We start from the raw sequence: 23,818 nt of genomic DNA, 5'->3' as shown, positions 1-23,818 counted from the left end.
ATTGGAACTTCTTTACAAACAACCTTCACTCTCTTTGGGTCAAAATCCCGAGCTCCCTCCCTAACAGCACTTTGAATGTAGACCATGTAGATTGCAGTAATTTAAAAATGTCGAGCACCAGCATTTTGTGGGATTAAGGATGAACAACAAAATGTAGTTTTTGCCAGTGATATCACAGAGTCCATAAGTGAACTGAGAAGAAGGAAACATGGATGATGGAAACGCTTTTTAAAACTTTTCACAAAATGAGTACTCAGTTGAGTGATATGACTTTCAGAACAAATCATTCATATTTGTGTATATCATGCCTTACAAATTAATTAGAACCTCTAAAAATTGACAGAAATTGATTATGAATAGGTACTAATATAAGAATTTCAGAGTGCCAGAGCAAACCATTTTAATACTGAGTCTATGAATGAAAATTTGGCAATGATAGGCCTCATTTCCAAGATATAAGGAACATACAGCCTCAAATTATAATTACACTCTGCAGTGACAGGATGGGCAGATGATTTGCACAGGTCTCTGCTATTCTCTACTTAACAGTACAACAGCTAGCCCAAATCCATCCTTTACTGTTCAGTCTCACTTCCTGGAGGGAAAGGTCTGACTCTGTTCAGTACTGAGCCCCACCACCACCATTTCCTGCCAATAACAATAGCTAGACAAATTACACTTGCGCTGAAAATTAGTACACATTTGTACATCAACTTGTACATCAATTTATCTTGATACTGTCTTTGTTGTTTCAAAATCAAGCAAGGAACAACACTTCATAAAATATAGGCTTTCCTCTACATCCAAGAAGAAAATGGTGCAAATAGCGAATAAAGATACGCAGGATATGTTTGTGAAACTATGAATGGAATCTTTTCCTCTTCCTGTCTCCAAACAACTAACGCTGCTCTGATCCTAAAAGGGAGGAAAGCTGTGCAATAGATTAAGAAAGAAAGGAAACTGCAATTTCTTGGAGAAACTTATAAAGTGCTAAGTATTATAAACAGGAAAATAAAGTGATTGCAATATACAATCAGTAATCAGCACGAAATGTCAGTGAACAAAAGAATAATGCGTGTTTGCAGATTTTAAAACTCTGTTAATCTTAAGCAATGTAACATTGCATAGACAAATTCCAAAATACTTCCACAGCAAAACAATTTCAATTTTTTGATTGCATTGCATAATATCGTGCAGAATTGGTATTATGCGTTGAATATTTAATACAAAATGACTAAATGGTGAACAAAAAAAATTGCTATTAAAATTTTTTAGCTAAAGATGAAGCAGATCTTTGTCACTTTCAGTAACAAGGAACTATTCTGAAAACTAACCTTCACTGCCCAGACACTCAAGGGTGGGTGGCAGGAAAGAGCCTCGTGACCGGTCAGCAAAACCAATAACTTTACCATTTTTATATTTGTTGGCTGGAAATTGCTTTCAAATTTCGGAGACCATTAGTTTGTTAAAGTGGGATAACATGGGAAAGAGTTATATGGAGCCTGCATTCAGAAAGCTGTAAGCTACTATTTAGATTGTTTGTGCAGTTCGAAGGCAGAATCTTATGGGATCCTGAGTGATGCAGGCAATATTGAGATTTGTGGCCGAATCAGAATGAGAAATCCAGCAAGGCCCATTGATAGCAATTTGCTGCATTTTTTCTGCATTTGTGAGCAGTGAGATGTGTTACTTGCTAAGCAGGGCAAATTGTTGATTAAGGGGATTATAGCTTGCTAAATGACATATAAACACTGCAATTCACCTCATTAAATTTGCAGCTTCCTATCTTACCAATTGCATTAAACAAGATAGCCTTTGAGCATTCTTGACAAGAAATTCAGAGTGGGTATTATTATTCAGTATCAGACAGTGTCTCCAGGTAAGGTCTATGGCCACCAGCTGGGTGCAGCCCCCTTACACAGATGTTGGCATCCAACATTTGTGAACTTTTCACAACCAAGATGGCATCTCTCAGATCCATTAAATATCTCTCTCACACACGCACACACACACACACTTTGAATAAGACAAAAGATGGAAAATTATAGGCCAATTAGCTTAACCTTGGTTGTTGGTAAAATTCTAGAATCCATCATTAAGGATGACGATTCTAAATTCTTGGAAGAGCAGAGTCTGATTAGAACAAGTCAACATGGATTTAGTAAGGGGAGGTCATGCCTGACAAACCTGTTGGAATTCTTTGAAGATGTGACAAGTAGGTTAGACCATGGAAACCCAGTGGATGTGGTCTATCTAGACTTTCAAAAGGCCTTTGATAAGGTGCCACACGGGAGGCTGCTGAGCAAGGTGAGGGCCCATGGTGTTCGAGGTGAGCTGCTGGGATGGATTGAGGATTGGCTGTCTGACAGAAGGCAGAGACTTGGGATAAAAGGTTCTTTTTCAGAATGGCAGCCAGTGACAAGCGATGTCCTGCAGGGTTCAGTATTGGGGCCACAGCTATTCGCATTATATATTAATGATTTGGATGAGGGGACTGGGGGCATTCTAGCGAAGTTTGCAGATGATACAAAGTTAGGTGGACAGGCAGGTAGTACTGAGGAAGTGGACAGGCTACAGAAGGATCTAGACAGTTTGCGAGAGTGGTCCAGGAAATGGCTGATGGAATTTAACGTGAGCAAGTGCGAGGTCTTGCACTTTGGCAAAAAGAATAAAAGCATAGACTACTTTCTAAATGGTGAGAAAATTAGTAATGCCAAAGTACAAAGGGATCTGGGAGTGCTAGTCGAGGATTTTCTAAAGGTAAACATGCAGGTTGAGTCCGTGATTAAGAAAGCGAATGCAATGTTGTCTCTTATCTCAAGAGGGTTGGAATATAAAAGCAGAGATGTGCTACTGAGACTTTATAAAGCTCTGGTTAGGCCCCATTTAGAGTACTGTGTCCAGTTTTGGTGCCCATATCTCAGGAAGGACATACTGGCACTGGAACGTGTCCAGCGGAGATTCACACGGATGATTCCTGGAATGGTAGGTCTAACATATGAGGAATGGCTGAGGATCCTGGGATTGTATTCATTGGAGTTTAGAAGACTAAGGGGAGACTTAATAGAGACGTACAAGATAATACATGGCTTGGAAAGGGTGGATGCTAGGAAATTGTTTCCATTAGGCGAGGAGACTAGGACCCGTGGACACAGCCTTAGAATTAGAGGGGGTCAATTCAGAACAGAAATGCGGAGACATTTCTTCAGCCAGAGGGTGGTGGGCCTGTGGAATTCATTGCCACGGAGTGCAGTGGAGGCCGGGACGCTAAACGTCTTCAAGACAGAAATTGATAGATTCTTGCTGTCTAGAGGAATTAAGGGCTACTGGGAGAACGCTGGTAAGTGGAGTTGAAATGCCCATCAGCCATGATTGAATGGTGGAGTGGACTCGATGGGCCGAATGGCCTTACTTCCACTCCTATGTCTTATGGTCTTATATGATAGATATCTGTGTGTATGACCACAGCTGGCATGGTCACCTCATATGTCAGAGGCTAGGGAGAAAGGTGGACAGCTTCTGCTCATTTAGACAGGCAGAGTGAGGACCTGGGCAAGGTCAAAGCCTGTGGGATTCAGGGGAAGGCCTATCAGGAGGGACATCATGATGCTCAAGTCATTATCAAAACATAACAGCAAAGGCTGGAAACTACTGGTTGAAGAGTGCTATCTGTCACCTTCCATCATGCTGGGAATACAAAATTACATAATGGAATGGAAAAAGGCTGTGACCATACCTGGAGTGGTCAGGGTGTCTCAGCATTGAGGGAGAAGGCTACAGGACCCTTCTATGTGAGGACTTTTAAAGAGAAACATTAAACATAAATCCATGCACTGTGTATGTCACAAAATGGCATATTCCCTAATTCTGGCTGATCCTAATGCATTGTTACCCTATCTACTGTACACCTCACTGCCCCACACATCATTCATCACTTCATTCACATCAACTTTTCTAAACACAGAGGTCATCAAAAAAAGAGTGATGTTTTAGAATGAGGCACATTAATGTTAGCAGAACTTATAGCCCTAGGCATACATTGTTTTTCAAGCTTCCCCATGCTGCAACAGGCTCTCAGCATTGATCCATTGTACATACTATGTGGACATGAGGTTGGACATCACACGGCCACAGTTACATTTAGACATACACAGAAATTCAAACAAAACAACGTAGGACAAACATGTTTAAATTCATGCAAGTGTGATACTTGTTACCTGTGCCACCAAAGTGGCCTCTAAAGGTTTAGTTTTACTTTCTGACCTTCCCGCTATGTCTCAATGCAATCCCTGGTTCTGCAGCTGAGATGAAGACAGCCACTTGCCCATTAGCAAGTGGAGAGGTTTGGTCTGGCGATCCCTGGGGTATGCATATCTGACTGTACCACGTATGTTGACGGTCTTCTTTCCAGAGGCAAGTGGACTTACTAAATTATCATTTACTAAAGAGCCCATTGGGCAGAGTTAAAGCTGATGTGCCTTGTAATGTACATTTGTGATTGCAAATTCGTGTTATTGAATTAACTGATAGTTCTTTCTGGATTTTAATAAATATTAAATTGGTAAAATTGCCTTTTAACAAATTTACAGTGGACATATTTTGCATGGTTCATTTCGTCCCTAACCTGGCTGCAAGTGAAAAAGGTCAATGAATCATCAACTTTGACTTCCACAAGTACTTGTTTGGAAGCACAACAGCACAGATGAGATTTAAATCTGGAGCTTGTGCACTCCAAGATCAGTTTCAGTGTTTCGGGTAACAGCTTTATCTTTTTGAGCACATCACAAGTGAAGCTTCCTGCCTGACCTTCTCCAGAGTGCTAATCCGTCAGTTTCTGGGAAATCTAGATAGCTGTGAGCCTTTTGCTGCCTGGAGTATTTTGCAAGCATGCCATGTCAGAAGGACAAACTCACTAGTTTCAAACTAACAGTGCAGAAAATACTGAAAATGTTTCAGAACTTATAATAAACAACTTGTGGAAAGTCAGATGACATCGATAGAACAGTTACCTTTGCACTTGTCATCAACTCCATCACTATTACATTTTGCCAAACACAGTTTTGTTGTTATAAGCCATTACCAACTTATGGGTCATTAAGGCAATCTAGCAAGTTGGCTGTATAAACATTGCATTAATTATTTTAGCTCTTATCAATGGCTGCTAAAGGAAGACCATCCTGAATCATTGAGAAAGGATATACCATCAGCAATTTAACCTACTCAAGTAAGCAATTAAAACAGCTGACTTGCAAAATGCAATTTGTTTACACAAAAGTAAATGATTCAACACAGCAGACCTCAAAGAAATGCTTGCGTTAACTGATATCAATCTGAACAAGAAATCAGATGACTGAGTGATTTCACTTTATCCTAATTTTATGCAACTATTCATGCATCATTGGCTGAAGACAATAATGACCTATAAGGATCAATTTAATATTATATTTAATGTGAGTCTAGCTCCATTATTGTAGGAAAATTAGTAAACTAAAAATCATTGACAGGTCCAAATGGTCACAAATATGCCAAATCAATTCATTTAAAACTGGTGTGAGCTTTCAGATGTGTCCATTAATACAAGTGTATCATATTTTTATGAGGATTCTGGAGAAAGGTCAGAATTGAGTGATAGGATCTGAAAAGTCTATGCATAATTTATAATACATAAATGATGTTGTACAATATAGTCAAGGCACAATGAAACTACATAACATGTTACATAGCTTGAAGGAATAATTGAATAAATCAATTATTTTGTTTTGCAAATCACGAGCAAATTACAGAACATAAAACATAGAACAATACAGCACAGAACAGGCCCTTCGGCCCATGATGTTGTGCCGAACATTTGTCCTAGCTTAAGCACCTATCCATGTACCTATCCAATTGCCGCTTAAAGGTCACCAATGATTCTGACAAATTATTTCAACTGTTAGCTAAAATCACTAGCAGGTATATTTTTTCAGTATTATATTGGCACTGGCTGCCACTCCTCTGTGTGATATTTGCCAACCATTGAAATTCCTCACTTCCTTCTTGGCTGAACTTTCTGACACAGTGCAAGTTATAAGCTGTGACAGGAAGTAGTATAATTATGAGCATCCAGCGTTCTTGAGAATTCCCAGGCCAATTACCTCTCAAGTGTATACCGCTGTGCTGGCATCTCTGCTGGGTTTGTTCTGTTGGTGGAGCAAGACATACCCAGGAATTCTGATTATGTTGTCTGGTACAATGTGTGTAAGTTATGACTATGTCAGGCTTCTGCTACACTAATCTGTGAGACAGCTTTCCCAATTTTTGCAGTAGCTGCCTGATGTTGGGAAAGAGGATTTTGCAGCGCCAACAGGGCTGGGTATATCATTGGCATTCCTAGTGCATTAGACAATGCCAAGCGGTCTAATGGGTTTCATTCCTGTTTTGAGACTTCATAGTCATTGATACAACTGAGTGGCTTGCTAAGACATTTCAGAGGGCAATTAAGACTCAATCAGTTTCTATTTTGGTCTAAAGTTACATGTAGCCTGACCAGGTAGTTAAACGTTAATAATCAGGATGAAGTAACTTAGAGCATTGTTGCTAAGTTGCCAGATGACATAAAGATGGATTGAAGGACAGCTAGTGTTGAGAAGGCGGGGAAGTTGCAGGAGGACTTGGACAGGCTAGGCGAGTGGGCAAAGTTGTGGCAGATGGAATACAATGTGAGAATGTGTGAGGTTATGGATTTTGGAAGAATGGAGGCATAGGATATTTTCTGAACAGGGAAAGGCTTCAGAAGTCTGAGGCACAAAGGGAAATAGGAGTCCTAGTTCAGGATTGTCTTCGGGCTAACACGTAGGTTTAGTTGGCAGTTAGGAAAACAAATGCAATGTTAGCATTCATTTTATGAGAGAAGGCTAGAATACAAAAGCAGGGACATAGAGCTTACTGGTGCCCAATACAGGGTCCTGTTTCTAATTAAGAAGGTACTGGCATTGGAGGGGATCTACAGGCAGTTTACAAGAATGATTCCGGGGTTAAAGGGCTTGTCATATGAGGAGCATTAAGAACTCTGGGTCTGTGCTCAATCTGGATAGAGATCTGGATAGAGTGGACATTGAGAAGATATTTTCATGAGTAAAAGAGACAAGAACCCATGGGCATAACTTCAGAGTTAAGTGACGACCTTTTAGAATTGAAATGAGGAGGAATTTCTTCAGTTGGAGAATAGTTAGTCTGTGGAATACATTGTCATAGAAAGCTGTGGAGGCCAAGTCATTGAGTGTAATTAAGATAGAGTAGATAGGTTCTTGATTAGTAAGGGGATCAAGGGTTATATGGAAAAGGCAAGAGAATAGGGTTGAGAAACATATCAGCCATGATCAATTGGTGGAACAGGCCTAATCCTGCTCCTCTATGTTGCGGTCTCCTGATCTGATGGTAAGAGTGGCAATGCTCCTTTACCTATAAGGTGTTAGTGAACAAGATAGGGTTTTAAGGCAATCTACAATTGTTTCACAGTCATCACCTTCCTGAAGGCTGAGGGAAAATGCATGAACTTTCACTTCAGAAAGTTGAGAATGAGCTGCAATCATGGCTGCTGCTCCCCTGTTGAAGGCCTGTGGATGCTGTGGTCAGCAGGCTAGAGGACACATACTCACTGTGGCATCCTGCAATTTACTGAATGACTGTTGGCCTAATCCTCCATTCCCCTCAATTCCCTCACACACCCCATACTCTATCAACTCTCCTCATATACTCCATGCTGTTGCCTTATGATTATGTTCACTCTTCACCCTATCATGCCCCCCAAGCCCCTTTCATAACCCATTCTCTCTCATTCCCCTTCATATGCCCACTCCATTCCCTATGCTCTTTAATCCCTCTCAGAACTCCCTTACTAACAAGTTTTGAGAAGACTTGTAGCTCAGCTTGAGGTTCTAGATGTAGGTTTGCTCACTGAGCTGGAAGGTTCATTTCCAGATGTTTTGTCATCCTACTAGGTAACATCATCAGTGAGCCTCCAGATGAAGCACCGATGATATAGTCCACTTTCTATTTATGTGCTTGGGTTTCCTTGGGTTGGTGAATCCATTTCCTGTGGTGACGTCATTTCCTCTGGTGATGTAATTTCCTGTTCTTTTTCTCAGGGGGTGGCAAATGGGATCCCAGTCAATGTGTTTGTTGACAGAGTTCCAGTTGGAATGCTGTGCTTCTAGCAATTCTCATGTTTGGCTTGTCCCAGGATGGTTGTATTGTCCCAGTCGAAGTGGTGCCTTTCCTCATCCATATGTATAGATATTAGTGATAGTCATGTCTTTTGGTAGCTAGTTGGTGTTCATGTATCCTGGCGGCTACTTTCCTGCCAGTTTGTCTAATATAATGTTTGCTGCAGTCCTTGCAGGGCATTTTGTATATGGTACTAACACAGGTACACAGGTGAAGAGGGGCACCAGTTTGACTGGGACAATGCATCCATCCTGGGACAGATTAAACAAAGACTCACATGGAAATTCTTAGAGGCCTGGCATTCAAACCAGGACTCCATTAACGAATATGTAGATTTGGACCCCATTTACCGACCTCTCAGAAACAGAACCAGAAATGATATCACCCATCACAACAAATCGCGACAGATAAATAGCAAGTGGGACAGAACACCAATGCTTCACCAGAGGCTCACACAAGTTTGATTAAGAAAAAGAAGGAAGTACATGTAAGGTATAGACAGGATAGATCGAGTGAATCCTTAGAAGAGTATAAAGGCAGTAGGAGTATACTTAAGAGAGAAATCAGGAGGGCAAAAAGGGGACATGAGATAGCTTTGGCAAATAGAGATTAGGAAAATACAAAGGGTTTTTACAAGTCTGTTAAGGACAAAAGAGTAACTAGGGAGAGAATAGAGCTCCTCAAAGATCAGCGAGGCAGCCTTTCTGTGGAGCTGCAAGAGATCAGGGAGATACTAAACAAGTATTTTGTGTCAGTATTTACTGTGGAAAAGGACATGGAAGATATAGAATGTAGGAAATAGATAGTAGTCGTGATTTGGAGATGCCTCGTCAAGACCTTTCCCACATCTCCACTGCTTGCCTTTAAACAACCATCAAACCTCAAACAGATCATTGTTCGCAGCAAGCTGCCCGGCTTTCAGGACAATTCCATACAACCCATGGTAGGCGCTGCAAGATGTGTCAGAGTGTGGACATGGATGCCACCATCACACGTGGGGACACCTCCCACCATGTACTCATGTGACTCATCCAACATTGTCTATCTTATACGAAGCAGGCAAGGATGCCCTGAGGCATGGTACATAGGGGAAACCGAGCAAAAGTTACTGCAATGGATGAATGGGCACCGCACAACAATCAACAGACAGGAGTGCTCCCTCACAGTTGGGGAACACTTCAGCAGTCCAGGACATTTGACCTCAGACCTTCGGGTGACCATCCTCCAAGGCGGACTTCAGGACAGGCAGCAGCGAAAAGTGGCTGAGCAGAAGCTGATAGCTAAGTTCGGTACCCATAGGGAGGGCCTCAACTGGGACCTTGGGTTCATGTCACATTACAGGTGACCACCATTGCACTATACACACACACAGACACTCCTACACATGTGCGCACACACACACACACACACACACTCACTCTCTCCTATACACATACATACACACAGACACACGTATACACAGACATGCACACAGATGTTCACACACACCCCTACAGACACACACACTCCCACACTCACACATGCACTGCCTCACAGACTTAAGACACTCTACACTCAACACACATACACACACACACACACACACACATATTTGTGGGATGAAGTTGGACTTGCAGAGTTACATTGCACTTTGCTCAAAAACTGCATGAATTCATGTAAGACTCTGTTATCTCACTTTTTACAGTAGAATCAGTCTAAACATTATGGCACAGAGAGAACACAGGAGGCTAACACCTTCAACATACAGTCTGACTAACACCAATTGTTACAGTTATCCTGAGAATGTAACCTTTTAAAAAATGTTTTGTGATTTCCACATGAAAGAAGTGAAACTATCATGGTAGGCACACAGATGAAAGTCTCAACAAACAATCAAGGTATTTTTCAATGTATAATTTCAGTTATATCACACTGTAAACCTTTGCTATATCTTCTGTGTCTTACAATTGCGTCCTCCACAACCACCTGATGAAGGAGCGACGCTCCAAAAGCTAGTGCTTCTAATTAAACCTGTTGTACTATAACCTGGTGTTGTGTGATTTTTAATGATACAGATGCTAACATTTTGAAAAATGTCCATATTACAGAGGAAGAAGTGCTGGATGACTTGAAATGCATAAAAGTAGATAAATTCCCAGGACCTGATCAAGTGCACCCTAGAACTCTGTGGGAAGCTAGGGAAGTGATTGCTGTGCCCATTGCTGAGATATTTGTGTCATCGATAGTCACAGGTGAGGTGCCAGAAGTGTGGAGATTGGCTAATGTGATACCACTATTTAAGAAAGGTGGTAAGGACAAGGCAGGGAACTATGGACCAGTGAGCCTGACGTCGGTGGTGGGCAAGTTGTTGGAGGGAATCCTGAGGGACAGGATGTACATGTATTTGGAAAGGCAAGGACTGATTAGGGGTAGTCAACATGGGAAATCATGTCTCACAAACTTGACTGAGTTTTTTGAAAAAGTAACAAAGAGGATTGATGAAGGCAGAGTGGTGTATGTGATATATATGGACATCAGTAAGGCATTCGACAAGGTTCCCCACGGGAAACTGGTTAGCAAGGTTAGATCTCACGGAATACAGGGAGAACTGGTCATTTGGATACAGAACTGTCTCAAAGGTAAAAAAACAGAGGGTAGTGATGGAAGGTTGTTTTTCAGACTGGAGGTCTGTGACCAGTGGAGTACCACAAGGCTCTGTGCTGGGACATTACTTTTCATCATTTATGTAAAGGATTTGGATGTGAGCATAAGAAGTGTCGTTAGTAAGTTTGCAGATGACACCAAAATTGGAGGTGTAGTGGACAGCGAAGAAGGTTACCTCTGATTACAACAGGATCTTGATCAGATGGGCAAATGGGCTGAGAAATGGCAGATGGAGATTAATTCAGATAAATGTGAGGTACTGCATTTTGGGAAAGCAAATCTTAACAGGACTTATACACTTAATGGCGAGGTCCTCGGGAATGTTGCTGAACAAAGAGACCTTGGAGTACAGGTTCATAGCTCCTTGAAAGTGAAGTCGCAGGTAGATAGGATAGTGAAGAAGGCATTTAGCATGCTTTCCTTTATTGGTCAGAGTGCTGAGTACAGGAGTTGGGAGGTCATGTTGCGGCTGTACAGGACATTGGTTAGGCCACTTTTGGAATATTGCATGCAGTTCTGGTCTCCTTCCTGTCAGAAAGATGTTGTGAAACTTGAAAGAGTTCAGAAAAGATTTACAAGGATGTTGCCACGGCTGGAGAATTTGAGCTATAGGGAGAGGTTGAATAGGCTGGGGCTGCTTTCCCTGGAGCATCGGAGGCTATGGGGTGACCTTATATGGTTTACAAAATTATGAGGGGCATGGATAGGATAAATAGAAAACATCTTTTCCCTGGGATCGAGGAGTCCAGAACTAGAAGGCATAGGTTTAGGGTGAGAGGAGAAAAATATAAAAAGAAACCTAAGAGGCAACATTTTCATGCAGAGGGTGGCATGTGTGTGGAATGAGCTGACAGAGGAAGTGGTGGAGGCTGGTACAATTGCAACATTTAAAAGGCCTCTGGATGGGTATATGAATAGGAAGGGCTTGAAGGGATATGGGCCAGGTGATAACAGGCGGGACTAAATTGGGTTGCGATATCTGGTCAGCATGGATGGGTTGGACTGAATTATCTGTTTCCATGCTGTACATCTCTATGACTCTAAGATGTCACCTCACATTGTGACAAAATCTCTGAGAACATATCCACAAACTCAGCGAGCAAACTTACAACCAGAGACATTGCCATAGTAGGATGAGTCTTATTCTGATGGAAATGCTACTTCCTGCTGAATCACCTAGTCCTATATATGGGAGGTCTATAGCATTTTGTAGAACACTCACTTATGATTTCACCACTGTTGGTAATTCATGTATTTGGTTAGACACTCTGGAAATCAATGTTCTGGTGTAATGTCCGAAGAAAGACAGAATTGGTGACATGAAAACGAAGAAAGTATTTGTGGGTTGTCCTGGTATGATTCAATGCTGTTCAGAATTTTTCACAGGCACCAATGATCAAAAGTATCAGGTCTCTTTTCGACATTTCTTGTTAATTATTCATATCTGGGAACCAGATAATTGCTGTCCAGAGTTTGGTACTGGAAAAGCACAGCAGGTCAGGCAGCACCTGAGGAGCAGGAGAATCGATGTTTCGGGCACAAACCCTTCATCAGGAATGCGGCTTGAGAGCTGAGGTGCTAAGAGATAGTTCGGAGGGAGTGGGGCTGAGGGAAATGAAGATGAGAATGCAATAGATAGATGAAGGTGGGGGAGAAGGTAATAGGTCAGAGAGGAGGATGGAGTGGATAGATGGGCAAGGCAATGAACAGGTCAAGAGGGCAGTGCCAAGTTGGAGGTTTGGATCTGGGATAAGGTGGGGGTGAAGGGAAATGAGGAAACTGGTGAAATCCGTACTAATCTTGTGTGGTTGCCGAGTCCCAAGGTGGAAGATGAGGCGTTTTCCTCCAGACATCTGGTGGTTAGGGTTTGGTGATGGAGGATGCCCAGGACCTCCACGTCGTTGGTGGAGGGGGAGTGGGGATCAAAGTATTCAGCCACAAGGCGGTGGGGTTAGTTGGTGTGGGTGTCCCAGACATGTTCTCTGAAACGATCCATAAGTTGGCATCCTGTCTCCCCGATATAGATGAGACCACATCAGCTGCAAACGGGTACCATAGATAACTTTGGTGGAGGTACACGTAAATTGCTGTCGGATGTGAAAGGATTCTTTGGGTTTCCTGTCTCCCTGTCTCCCCAATGTAGAGAGCACAACACTCTCAACTCTGATCTCCAACATCTGCAGTCCTCACTTTCTCCTACCAGATAATTGTTCCTGAACACAACATGGCTTGTCTGTATCTAGATTATACAACAATGGTGCAGTTCTGCAGAACAATGAAAGGAAGAAGTCTTGGATACACTGGAGACAATTGCTGCTGCTGATGAATCAAGGATGCTGTTTTATTTCTCAATGACTTCCACGTTTTTTTTTATTTTGCAGTTGACTTTTTGTGAAAGAACGGATACAGCAGCCATCTGTACAAGATTAAACTGTTTGCTATGAAGTTCTGCCAGAAAACTTCGATTTTCACTGTAATTTCCCTTTCAGACACTTGAAATCAATCTTTCATTTGGATGGCCTGTACACTGTTCGGAACTTTTTTCCATCTGAAACAATGACCAAAGCAGCTTTGAAGATGGTTGTAGGGTTTCCTACACTTATATCTTCAGAAAATCTCACCATCTCCAATAAGATTTTATATTTAAGCATACACCTTCTGTAACTTAAACAGCACGCCGAAACAGCAGTACACTACTTTAACAATTACATTATTTTCTTTCATTTAAATGCAATGCTCCCTTCAATGCTGAATCCCTGCCTGTTTCCTTTCCTCCTTTTCTGAAAGAGCTGATTTATGACCTAGCTCTGCATGTTGCAATCTTTAACACTACCAGCAAGCACACATTCCACATGACATCAGATGAAAGAGTAGGGACCTTGTCTACTTTGACACTTTCTCACTCCTGAATGTCTTATGGCTACAACAAGGAAGAGTATCTTGGGCTTGAAATGAGGGTGTGATTTTTCCCACTTTGGAGGTGGTGGGAAAGATGGAGAGAAAGTGAATTAATGGGATTTGAGTTGGCCTTAGATAATTTCTGCAATTAAGCACCACTGGGAAGTACTATGGGAGATTTAAATAGTTAACTAGTGGTCACTTAAGGGCCATTCACCTCCCAGTCATCTCCATCCCTGGCAAATGAGAAAAGTAACTATTTTTTAAACTAGGAAACCTTGGCAAATTACTTACCAAATTTTGAGAGGGATGTGGGAGACTCAAGTTGCCACAATCTGGGGACAATTGGAGGTATGAATGTATGGATGGAGAACAAGATGATGACCTCAAAAGCTTGTGCCATTTTTCTCTGTCTCTCTGTCTGTCTATCTCTCTCTCTCTCTCTTTCCACAATTTTCACCATGGTGGTGGTGTTTTAGTCATCACACTTAGAAAAATTAACAGAGAGTTGTACCTAATTAATTATTTTTCTCTACAGATGTTGTCAGGTATGCCAACTTCTTTTTCCAGAATTTTCTGGGTTATTTTCTAATAGATGTAGAATCTTGCTTTTATTTTTGCATCTCCTTTCATGTTGGCTTGGAGATAAAGCTGACAGATCATCATGTTTTGCACGCAAAAACAGTGTCTCTGAAAGTTTGCAAAGGGAAAGACAGAAAAATAGATCATCGAGACAATGTCCAGATGTGGATGTCAAGAGGAAGTTTCCTGTACAACAACGCCACGTGCATGTCAGTGCATTCAGCTTTTTTTTTAGTAATCTTTGTGCTATGCATAAGTCTCCTTTGATGCAGGATATTTATGATGAAACTCAGTTTAGAAATGAAGCAACAAAGACAATAGGGAATCATGAATGCTTTTTAGGAAAGAATAATAATAAAATATTAGATTACTTACAGTGTGGAAACAGGCCCTTCAACCCAACAAGTCCACACCAACCCGCAACCCACCCATTCATCCCTTTTACCTAGTACTACGCGCAATTTAGCTTGGCCAATTCACCTGACCTGCACATCTTTGGATTGTGGGAGGAAACCCACACAGACATGGGGAGAATGTGCAAACTACACACAGTCAGTCGCCTGAGTTGGGAATTGATCATGGGTCTCTGACGCTGTGAGGCAGCAGTGCTAACCACCGTGCCACCCTGAATGGATGGGGAAAAAGAGACAAGAGTATAAATATTAGAGGAATTAACATGTTTCAAAAGTGATAAATTACCAGCTCTATATGAAATAGATTCTAGACTGTTAATGGAAGAATGGAATAACTGTTGGAGGCTTGACTATCATTCTCTAATCTTCTCTGGAAACAAGCATAGTGTCAGAGGACTAGATAACAGCGAATGACAGCTAGTGTCTACCATGTTATAAAGGAATAGACTAAGCAATTAGAGATCAGTCAGTCTAAGCTTGGTGCTAGGCATTCGTTGAGAAAAGAACATTATCAGAGACAGTTCTAATGGTAATTTAAAAATACCCAGATTGATCCAGGAGAACAGTGTGGAATTGTCAAGGATAAGTTGAGGCTGACTAATATGTTTTAATTTTTTGAAACGGTGACAAGAATGAGGGAAGCACATTTGAATTAATTTATCTGTGTTTTGACACTGTTTTTGACAAGATTCCACAAGGCGTATTGGTCAGGAAGTTAAAGTCAATAAAAGTTAGATTGAAAATGGATTCAGTGGCAGGAAGCAAAAAGTAAAGGTGATAAGAAGGCAGTTTCCAGCAGGATTCTATAGGATTTTGTACCAGATCATTTACTTTTTGTGATATATATCAATGACTTAAACTTAATTGTAGTGGACATGATTGAGAAGTTTGCAAATCATAAGAATATTGTAATTTATGATGAGGAAGAATGTGGTAAACTGCTAGTAATAATAAAAGAACTGGCACATGATATCCAATTGGGTCTTATGGAAAGTAATGCATCTGAGAACCAAAGGAAAATAATGTGCATTGTACAATTTTTTTTTTATTTTGAAGAAGTAACAAAGAGGATTCATGAGGGCAAAGTGGCGGATGTGATGTACATGGACGTCAGTAAGGTGATCGACAAGGGTTCTCATGGTAAACTGGTCAGCAAGATTAGGTCACATGGAATACAGGGAGAAATAGCTATCTGGCTGCAGAACTGGTGCAAAGGTAGAAGATGGAAGGTGGTGGAGGAGGGTTGCTTTTCAGACTGGCGGCCTGGGTCCACTGCTTTTTGTCATTTATATAAATGATTTGGATGTGAACATAAGAGGTACAGTTAGTAACTTTGCAGAATGATGCCAAAATTGAAGATGCAGTGGATAGCAAAGAAGATTACCTCAGAGTACAATGGGATCTTGATCAGATGGGCCAATGAGCCAAGGAGTGGCAGATGGAGTTTAATTTAGATAAATACGAGGTGCTGCATTTTGGAAAGGCAAATCAATGCACTTAATGGTAAGGTCCTGGTGAGTGTTGCTGAACAAAGAGACCTTGGAGTGCGGGTTCATAGCTCCTCCGAAGTAGAGTGACATGTAAATTGGATAGTGAAGAGGGTGTTTGGTAAGCTTTCCTTTATTGATCAGCACATTGAGTATAGAGGTTGGGGGGTCATGTTGTGGCTGTACAAGCCATTAGTTAGGCCACTTTTGCAATATTGTGTGCAATTCTCACCTCCCTCTTATCAGAAGAATGTTGTGAAACTTGAAACAGTTCAGAAAGGATTTACAAGGATGTTGCCAGGGTTGGAGGGTTTGAATTATAGGGAGAGGCTGAATAGGTTGGATGTCTTTGCTCTGGAGCACTGGTGACTGAGGGGTGACTTCATAGACATTTATAAAACCATGAGGATCATGAATAGGGTAAATAGATATGATCGCTTCCCTGGTGTGGGGAGTCCAGAACTAGAAGGCATAGGTTTAAGGTGAGAGGGGTAATATTGAAAATGGACCTCAGGGGCAACATTTTCATGCAGAGGCTGGTGTGTGCATGGAATGAGCTGCCAGAGGAAGTGGTGAAGGTTGGTATAATTGCAACATTCAAATGACATCAGGATGGGTATATGAATAGGAAGGATTTAGAAGGATATGAGCCAAGTGCTCGCTAATGGGACTAGATTGATTTCGGATACCTGGTTGGCATGGACAAGTTGGGCCACAGAGTCTGTTTCTGTGCTGTACATCTCTATGACTCTATGACTTGTGGGACGTGAGCATCACTGGCTAGGCCAGCATTTATTGTCTGTTATTGAGAAGATGGTGGTGAACTGCTTAAACAACTGCAATCCATGTGCTTTAGGTTGACCCACATGTTGTTCGGTCAGGAATTTCAGGACTTTGACCCAATGACACTGAAGGAATGGTGATATATTTCCAAATCAGGATGGTGACTGGCTTGGAGGGGAACTTCCAGGTGATGATGTTATGATCTATCTGCTACTTCTAGATGGAAGTGGTCATGGGTTTGGAAGGTGTTGTATCAGGATCTTTGATGAAGTGATAGGACATTCGGAAGTGTATAAGAGTTGAAGGGCATAGAAGTATATGCCCAAAGAAGCCTGAAAGTAGTAACACGGGTAGAAAACATAGTTAAGAATGCATTTGATATAGTCTTAGTAATCAAGGAATGGACAAAAGCAAGGTAATTATCCTCAACACAGATAAAACACTAGTTAGACCAAAATTAATTAAAATTCTAGTCAGTTATGTGACCACCATAGAGCAGATGCAGTGGAGACGAACATTGGCAGAACTAGAAAATGTTACTCTGGCTGGAGTTTGATCCTTGGAGCTAAGGAGGCTGAGAGGAGATTTATTGCAGATTATATAGTAATCAATGATCTTGCTAACTTAATGTAAACAGTTATATCATTTAGCAAAAACAGTCAATAACTAGGAACATAATTGTAAAGCATTTGATCACCGAATTAGAGAGGAACTAAGGCAACTCTTTTCACCCAGTCCTTGGTGGGGGGATGTATCTGGAACACAGAATGAATCGGTCCTGGAAGCAGAAATCCTTGCTGTACATGGAAAAAATTTGGTTACTCACTTAAATGCTTAACTTATAAGGATCAACAGCTGGAAAATAGGACTCATTTCTTTGATTATATAGGAACATTCTAACAGGGGTAGGGCACTCACTCCTTCCAACCTGCTTTGTAATTGAATTAGATGATTTATATCTATACCCTCACTTCCTCTATCTGGCTTGAACAGTAGCACACACAGCCGCTACATCAGCAAATTGAGAGTACCACTCTCACACAAAGCAAAGCTGTAACATGTTATCAAAAAGTTGATTCAAAAGGGAAAAAGTTAAAATATGAGAGTAAACTAGCCAGAAATAAAATTGGTTTCGGAGTTTTGGGAAGTGCATAGAAAGAAAGAAACAGGGTAGCTAAAGTAAATAGTGGTCTCTTAAAAGCAGGGATTGTCCAAAATGTTCCCAACAGGTTGGAAGTTAGCACATGTAAAGTTGCTGTTGAAGAAAGCAGAGAGATAGAAAATTAAAGAAAAAATGGCCAATTAGCCTAACTTCAGTTTTTGGAAAAGTGTTAGAATCTATTATCAAAGAAATCTTAACAATGCACTTTAGTGGATTAGATTAGTAGTTAACTGAGTTTCATTGTTTTTCTTTCTTCTTTAGTATCATTCCTTTGAATTTTGATGATTATATATTTAAGATCTATTTTTATATTAATGTTTGTGCTTGAAAGTTCTGTTTATTTTTGTAAATCTGTCAAAATATTAAATTTCTAATAAAAATATCTTTAAAAAAAAACAATGCACTTTAGAAACTCAGAGCATGATTAAACAAAGTTACATGATTTTATACAAATGTCATTAAGTTTGACAAACGTATTAGAGATCTTTGAGGATATAACATATAGAGTAGATGAAGGTGAACTATTAGTTAATGAAGTTAGATGGATACTTGGATTTCTAAATGTCATTCAATGGGGTGCTGCACACAATGTTAATACTGCAAGAATGTAACAACTCAGAGCAGGAGTAGACAATTCAGCCTTTAATGCCTGCTCCATCATTTAATATAATCATGGCTCATCTCATCCCTGCCTCAGCTCTGCATTCCCATTCATTCTCCATAACTCTTTAACCTATTACTAACTAAAAATCTATATCCTATTTAAATTTACTCAATGTCCCAATATCTGCCATACTCTGAGGTAGTGACTTTTTAGATTCGTGATCTTTTGAGAGAAGTAATTCTTCCTCATTTCAGTTAACTGAATATTATGACCTTTTTTTCAAGATTGCCTCAAATGAGGAAACATCCTCTTCAAGACTACTTTGTCAATCCCCTTTAGCATCTTACATACCTTAAATCAATCTCTCCTCAGTCTTCTAAATCTCAGAATGTATATGTCTTAACTTATCTCTGGAATCAATCTAGTTTATCTCCTCTGAACTGCCTCCAACGCAACTACATTCTTCCTTAAGTAGAGTCATAGTGTCATAAAGATGTACAACCCGTCCATGCTGACTAGATATCCCAACCCAATCTAGTCTCACCTGCCAGCACCCAGCCCATATCCCTTTAAACCCTTCCTATTCATATACCCATCCAAATGCCTCTTAAATGTTGCAATTGTACCAGCCTCCACCACTTCCTCTGGCAGCTCATTCCATACACGTACCACCCTCTGTGTGAAAACATTGCCCCTTAGGTCTCTTTTATATCTTTCCCCTCTCAGCCTAATCCTATGCCCTCTAGTTCTGGACTCCCCGACCCTAGGGAAAAGACTTTGTCTATTTACCCTATCCATGCCCCTCATGATTTTATAAACCTCTATAAGGTCGCCCCTCAGCCTCCAATGCTCCAGGGAAAACAACTCCAGCCTGTTCAGCCTCTCTCTGTAGCTCAAATCCTCCAACCCTGGCAACATCCTTGTAAATCTTTTCTGAACCCTTTCAAGTTTCACAACATCTTTCCGGTAGGAAGGAGACCAGAATTGCACGCAATATTCCAACAGTGGCCTAACTAATGTCCTGTACAGCCGCAACATGACCTCCCAATGCTTGTACTCAATACTCTGACCAATAAAGGAAAGCATACCAAAAGCATTCTTCACTATCCTATCTACCTGCAACTCCACTTTCAAGGAGCTATGAACCTGTACTCCAAGGTCTCTTTGTTCAGCAACACTCCCTAGGACCTTACCATTAAGTGTATAAGTCCTGCTAAGATTTTCTTTCCCAAAATGCAGCACCTCGTGTTTATCTGAATTAATCTCCATCTGCTACTTCTCAGCCCATTGGCCCATCTAGTCAAGATCCTGTTTTAATCTGAGGTAACCTTCTTCGCTGTCCACTACACCTCCAATTTTGGTGTCATCTGCAAACTTACTAACTGTACCTCTTATGCTTACATCCAAATCATTGATGTAAATGACAAAAAGTAGAGGTCCCAGCACCTATCCTTATGGTACTCCAGTGGTCACAAGCCTCCAGTCTGAAAAACAACCCTCCACCACCACCCTCTGTCTTCCACCTTTCAACCAGTTCTGTATCCAAATGGCTAGTTCTCCCTTTATTCCATGAGATCTAACCTTGCTAATCAGTCTCCCATGGGGAACCTTGTTGAATGCCTTACTGAAGTCCATATATATCACATCTACTGCTCTGCCCTCATTAACCCGTTTTGTTACTTCTTCAAAAAACTCAATCAAGTTTGTGAGACATGATTTCCCATGCACAAAGCCATGTTGACTACCCCTAATCAGTCCTTGCCTTTCCAAATACATGTATATCCTGTCCCTCAGGATTCCCTCCAATAACTTGCCTACCACTGACATCAGGCTCACTGGTCTATAGTTCCCTGGTTTGTCGTTACCACCTTTCTTAAACAGTAGCACTATGTTAGTCAACCTCCAGTTTTCCATCACCTCACCTGTGACTATCGATGATACAAATATCTCAGCAAAGGCTCAGCAATCACTTCTCTAGCTTCCCACAGAGTTCTTGGGTACACCTGATCAGGTCCTGGGTATTTATCCACCTTTATGCGTTTCCTCTTTAATATGGACAAGTAAAACCAAAATTCCATAACTTGCAAGGTGCAGACTCACTATTACCTTGTACATTTGCAACAATACCATGCTATTTTTAAAGCCATTTCCTTTAACAATAAATTACAAAATTCATTGCCTTCCTTATGACTTGTTGTACCTGCATCTGCCATTTCCATAAATCATACACAAGGTCATCCAGATCCCTATGCACCGAAGCACTTTCTCTCTAATTAGATAATAGGTTGCCTTCCTATTCTTCTGACCAAAATGTATAGCTTCATATTTATCCACATTAAACTGCATATTTCAAATTTTTGTCCATTCGCCTAACTGATCCATTTCTATTTGTAAATTTCTTGTTTCTTTATTGCAACTTACCTTCCAACCTATTTTAGTGTCATCTGCAAATTTGGCTATCATACTTTGTATCCCTATATCCAAGCTATTAATATAGATTGGAAATATAGAACTGAACCCTGTAGCACTCCACTAATTACATCTTGCCAACCAGAAAAAAAACAATTTATCCCAATTCACACCTTTCCTTTGGTTAGACAATCTGCTAGCCAAGCAAATAATTTATCCCGAATCACGTGATCTTATTTTTATATTAACCTTTTGTGCAACACCTCATCAATGTGCTCCGGAGCTCCAAATATACTACATCTACAGGATCCCTGTTATTCACTTTGCTTGTTACAGCTTCAAACATGATTTACCCTTCATAAAATCATACTGATTCTGATGGACTGCATTTGACTTTCTAAATGCCTTATTATTACTTCCTTAATAACAGATTCTAATAATTTCCCAACAACAGATGTTAAAGCATCTATTCTATAATTTCATACATGCTGTCTCCCCTCCCTTTTTGAAAAAGGGCTAATCTGCTGTAACCTAGTCACAGATGGTCTGTCATAATATGCTGACTCAGCTGCCTTCAACCGAACCTCAATTATACGTTGTTGTTCTCCTCTCTGACTCCTCCAGGTCGCTGAGTGCGAGATAATTATACCCCTTGAATAGGCCTTGGCAGTCTCCCAGAGTACCGATGGGTTACTGGCTGTACCCGCATTAATATCCCAGAAAGTCTTAAACTCCCTGGTGAAATACTCAATGAACTTACTGACTTTCAAGTGAAAAGAATCCATCTGCCCATGCCACATATCTGTCCTGTTACCCCGATCTCAACCTCCAAATTTACTGCCACATGGACTGAAATGGCTATATTCCCAATCTTACAGGTTCGTACCGAATCCAAAAAATGTCGGCGGGGCATAAAACACATTGATCCTTCTGTGGCACTTGTGTGGGTTGGAGAAGAAACTAAAATCCCTTCCCTTAGGGTGAAGTCATCACCACACATCCATGAGCCCCAACTCCGCACATAGGTCTACTAATTATTTGGATTGTGGGGAGATGCCTGAAAGACCCGTTGGCATCAAGTCTCCCCTTATAATCGTGTGGCGCACACCAAGCGCCATCAGCTGGAAAGTGCATCAGTTAAAGATTTGAGGACATGTGCCGGGGCCAAAGTAGACATTCAAAATGCCATACTCCTCCCCATGTATTAGGGCTTTGAGGACCACAAATCACCCATGCTCATCCTTAATTTGGTCTATCAACTGGAATGGTATATTCTTCTGTATTAGTATAGCCACTCCTCTGTTTTTGGAATTAAAAGATGAGAAAAACACCCAGCCGAACCATCCCTGCTTTAAATTTAGATGCTCCTTATCATCTAAGTGAGTTTCTTGTAGTGGAGCAACATCGACCCTCTCCTTTCTGAGACTCAAGAGCACTTTCTTTCTTTTAACCGGTGAGTGACTCCCCTTTATGTTCCAGGTATACCATCTAAATGAACAATCAGCCACAACTGTCTAAAGCAGTCTGTGATCCCCCAAGAGGAAGAACCCTACTCATAATGTGCCAGGTGAAGACAAGATTCACAAAATCTATAAAAAACTACAAATACTACCAAAGCAAAAATTCTAATAACTACTCTGAAAATGAACAAAATCAAATAACTGGAGACTTACCCCTTTGGCCACAGGGAGCACTCACCTTACTCATTAACACCTCCAAGGCTCCTTCCAGCTGAAGCACACCCCAAACCCAGGCAAAACGAAACAAAGAAAACATATATCTTATACAAATGGAAATTAAAAGTGGGCATCCAACCCATTCCACCCATACATCTACACCGCTTGTTATCAATAAAAGAAATGACCGCCCCAACCAAAACAAAGAGATAAAAGGGACTCACAAAAATAACAAGAAAGGAAAAAAATCCTACCTGACATATTGCAGAAACAAAGCCAGGCAAACAAAATAAACAACAGAGAGAATAAAGGGAATACTACTTACCATAGTATTTGATTCAACCAGTCTATTATAAAATATCTAGGAAAACTTTTGCCTTCTCTGCTGAATCAAAACTATGCAAGGACTCTCCATGGCTGAAGTGCAACACTGCTGGATACCTTACAGAATATTGAATGTTCAAGTCTCTTTGGGTCACAGCCCTAGAAAAGTCTTTCAAAATTCATGATTTTCAACCCCTTATAGATAGGACTCTGCATCTTTCCCCAGCTTTCTGGAAACTTCCAAAACAATTTGTTTGTCTGTGTAACACTGAAATCACACTCGGATTGGGTGGGGGTACTGGTCCGGTCCAGGTCAGCGCACCGCAATCCGGTGAGCCCGCTCAACTTGCACCTGGCCCGATTCGGCTCCCAGTCCCAGGAGCTGTGGGAGCCATTGCTCCAGGAAGCTAACCAGCTGATCTCCCTCCTCTTGTTCTGGCAACCCGATAATGCAGACATTTTTTCTCCGACCTCGATTTTCAAGATCGTCGACCTGCTCGATCAAGGCCCGCACCTGTTTTTCCAGAGTCTGAATCCACCATGCCAAGGATTCCACTGTGGTCTCTGATGCTGCAGTACACTGCTGCACCTCCTCCATGCACTGCCCAGAATGTTGGATCTCCTGCTCATGC

At 41.1% G+C, this 23,818-nt stretch overlaps 1 protein-coding gene across 1 annotated transcript in view; it reads right to left on the bottom strand.

The window, feature by feature from the left end:
• The window catches only part of mrc1a (mannose receptor, C type 1a), a 154,569-nt gene that overhangs the window by 117,215 nt on the left and 13,536 nt on the right, over positions 1–23,818 (bottom strand). The gene's annotated exons all lie outside the window — the stretch shown is intronic.

This window comes from Hemiscyllium ocellatum, chromosome 5 (genome assembly GCF_020745735.1).
Source record: "Hemiscyllium ocellatum isolate sHemOce1 chromosome 5, sHemOce1.pat.X.cur, whole genome shotgun sequence".
NCBI classification, from domain to species: domain Eukaryota; kingdom Metazoa; phylum Chordata; class Chondrichthyes; order Orectolobiformes; family Hemiscylliidae; genus Hemiscyllium; species Hemiscyllium ocellatum.
Note: the sequence above shows the minus strand (reverse complement) of the source record. Positions and strands in the feature narration are given on the sequence as shown.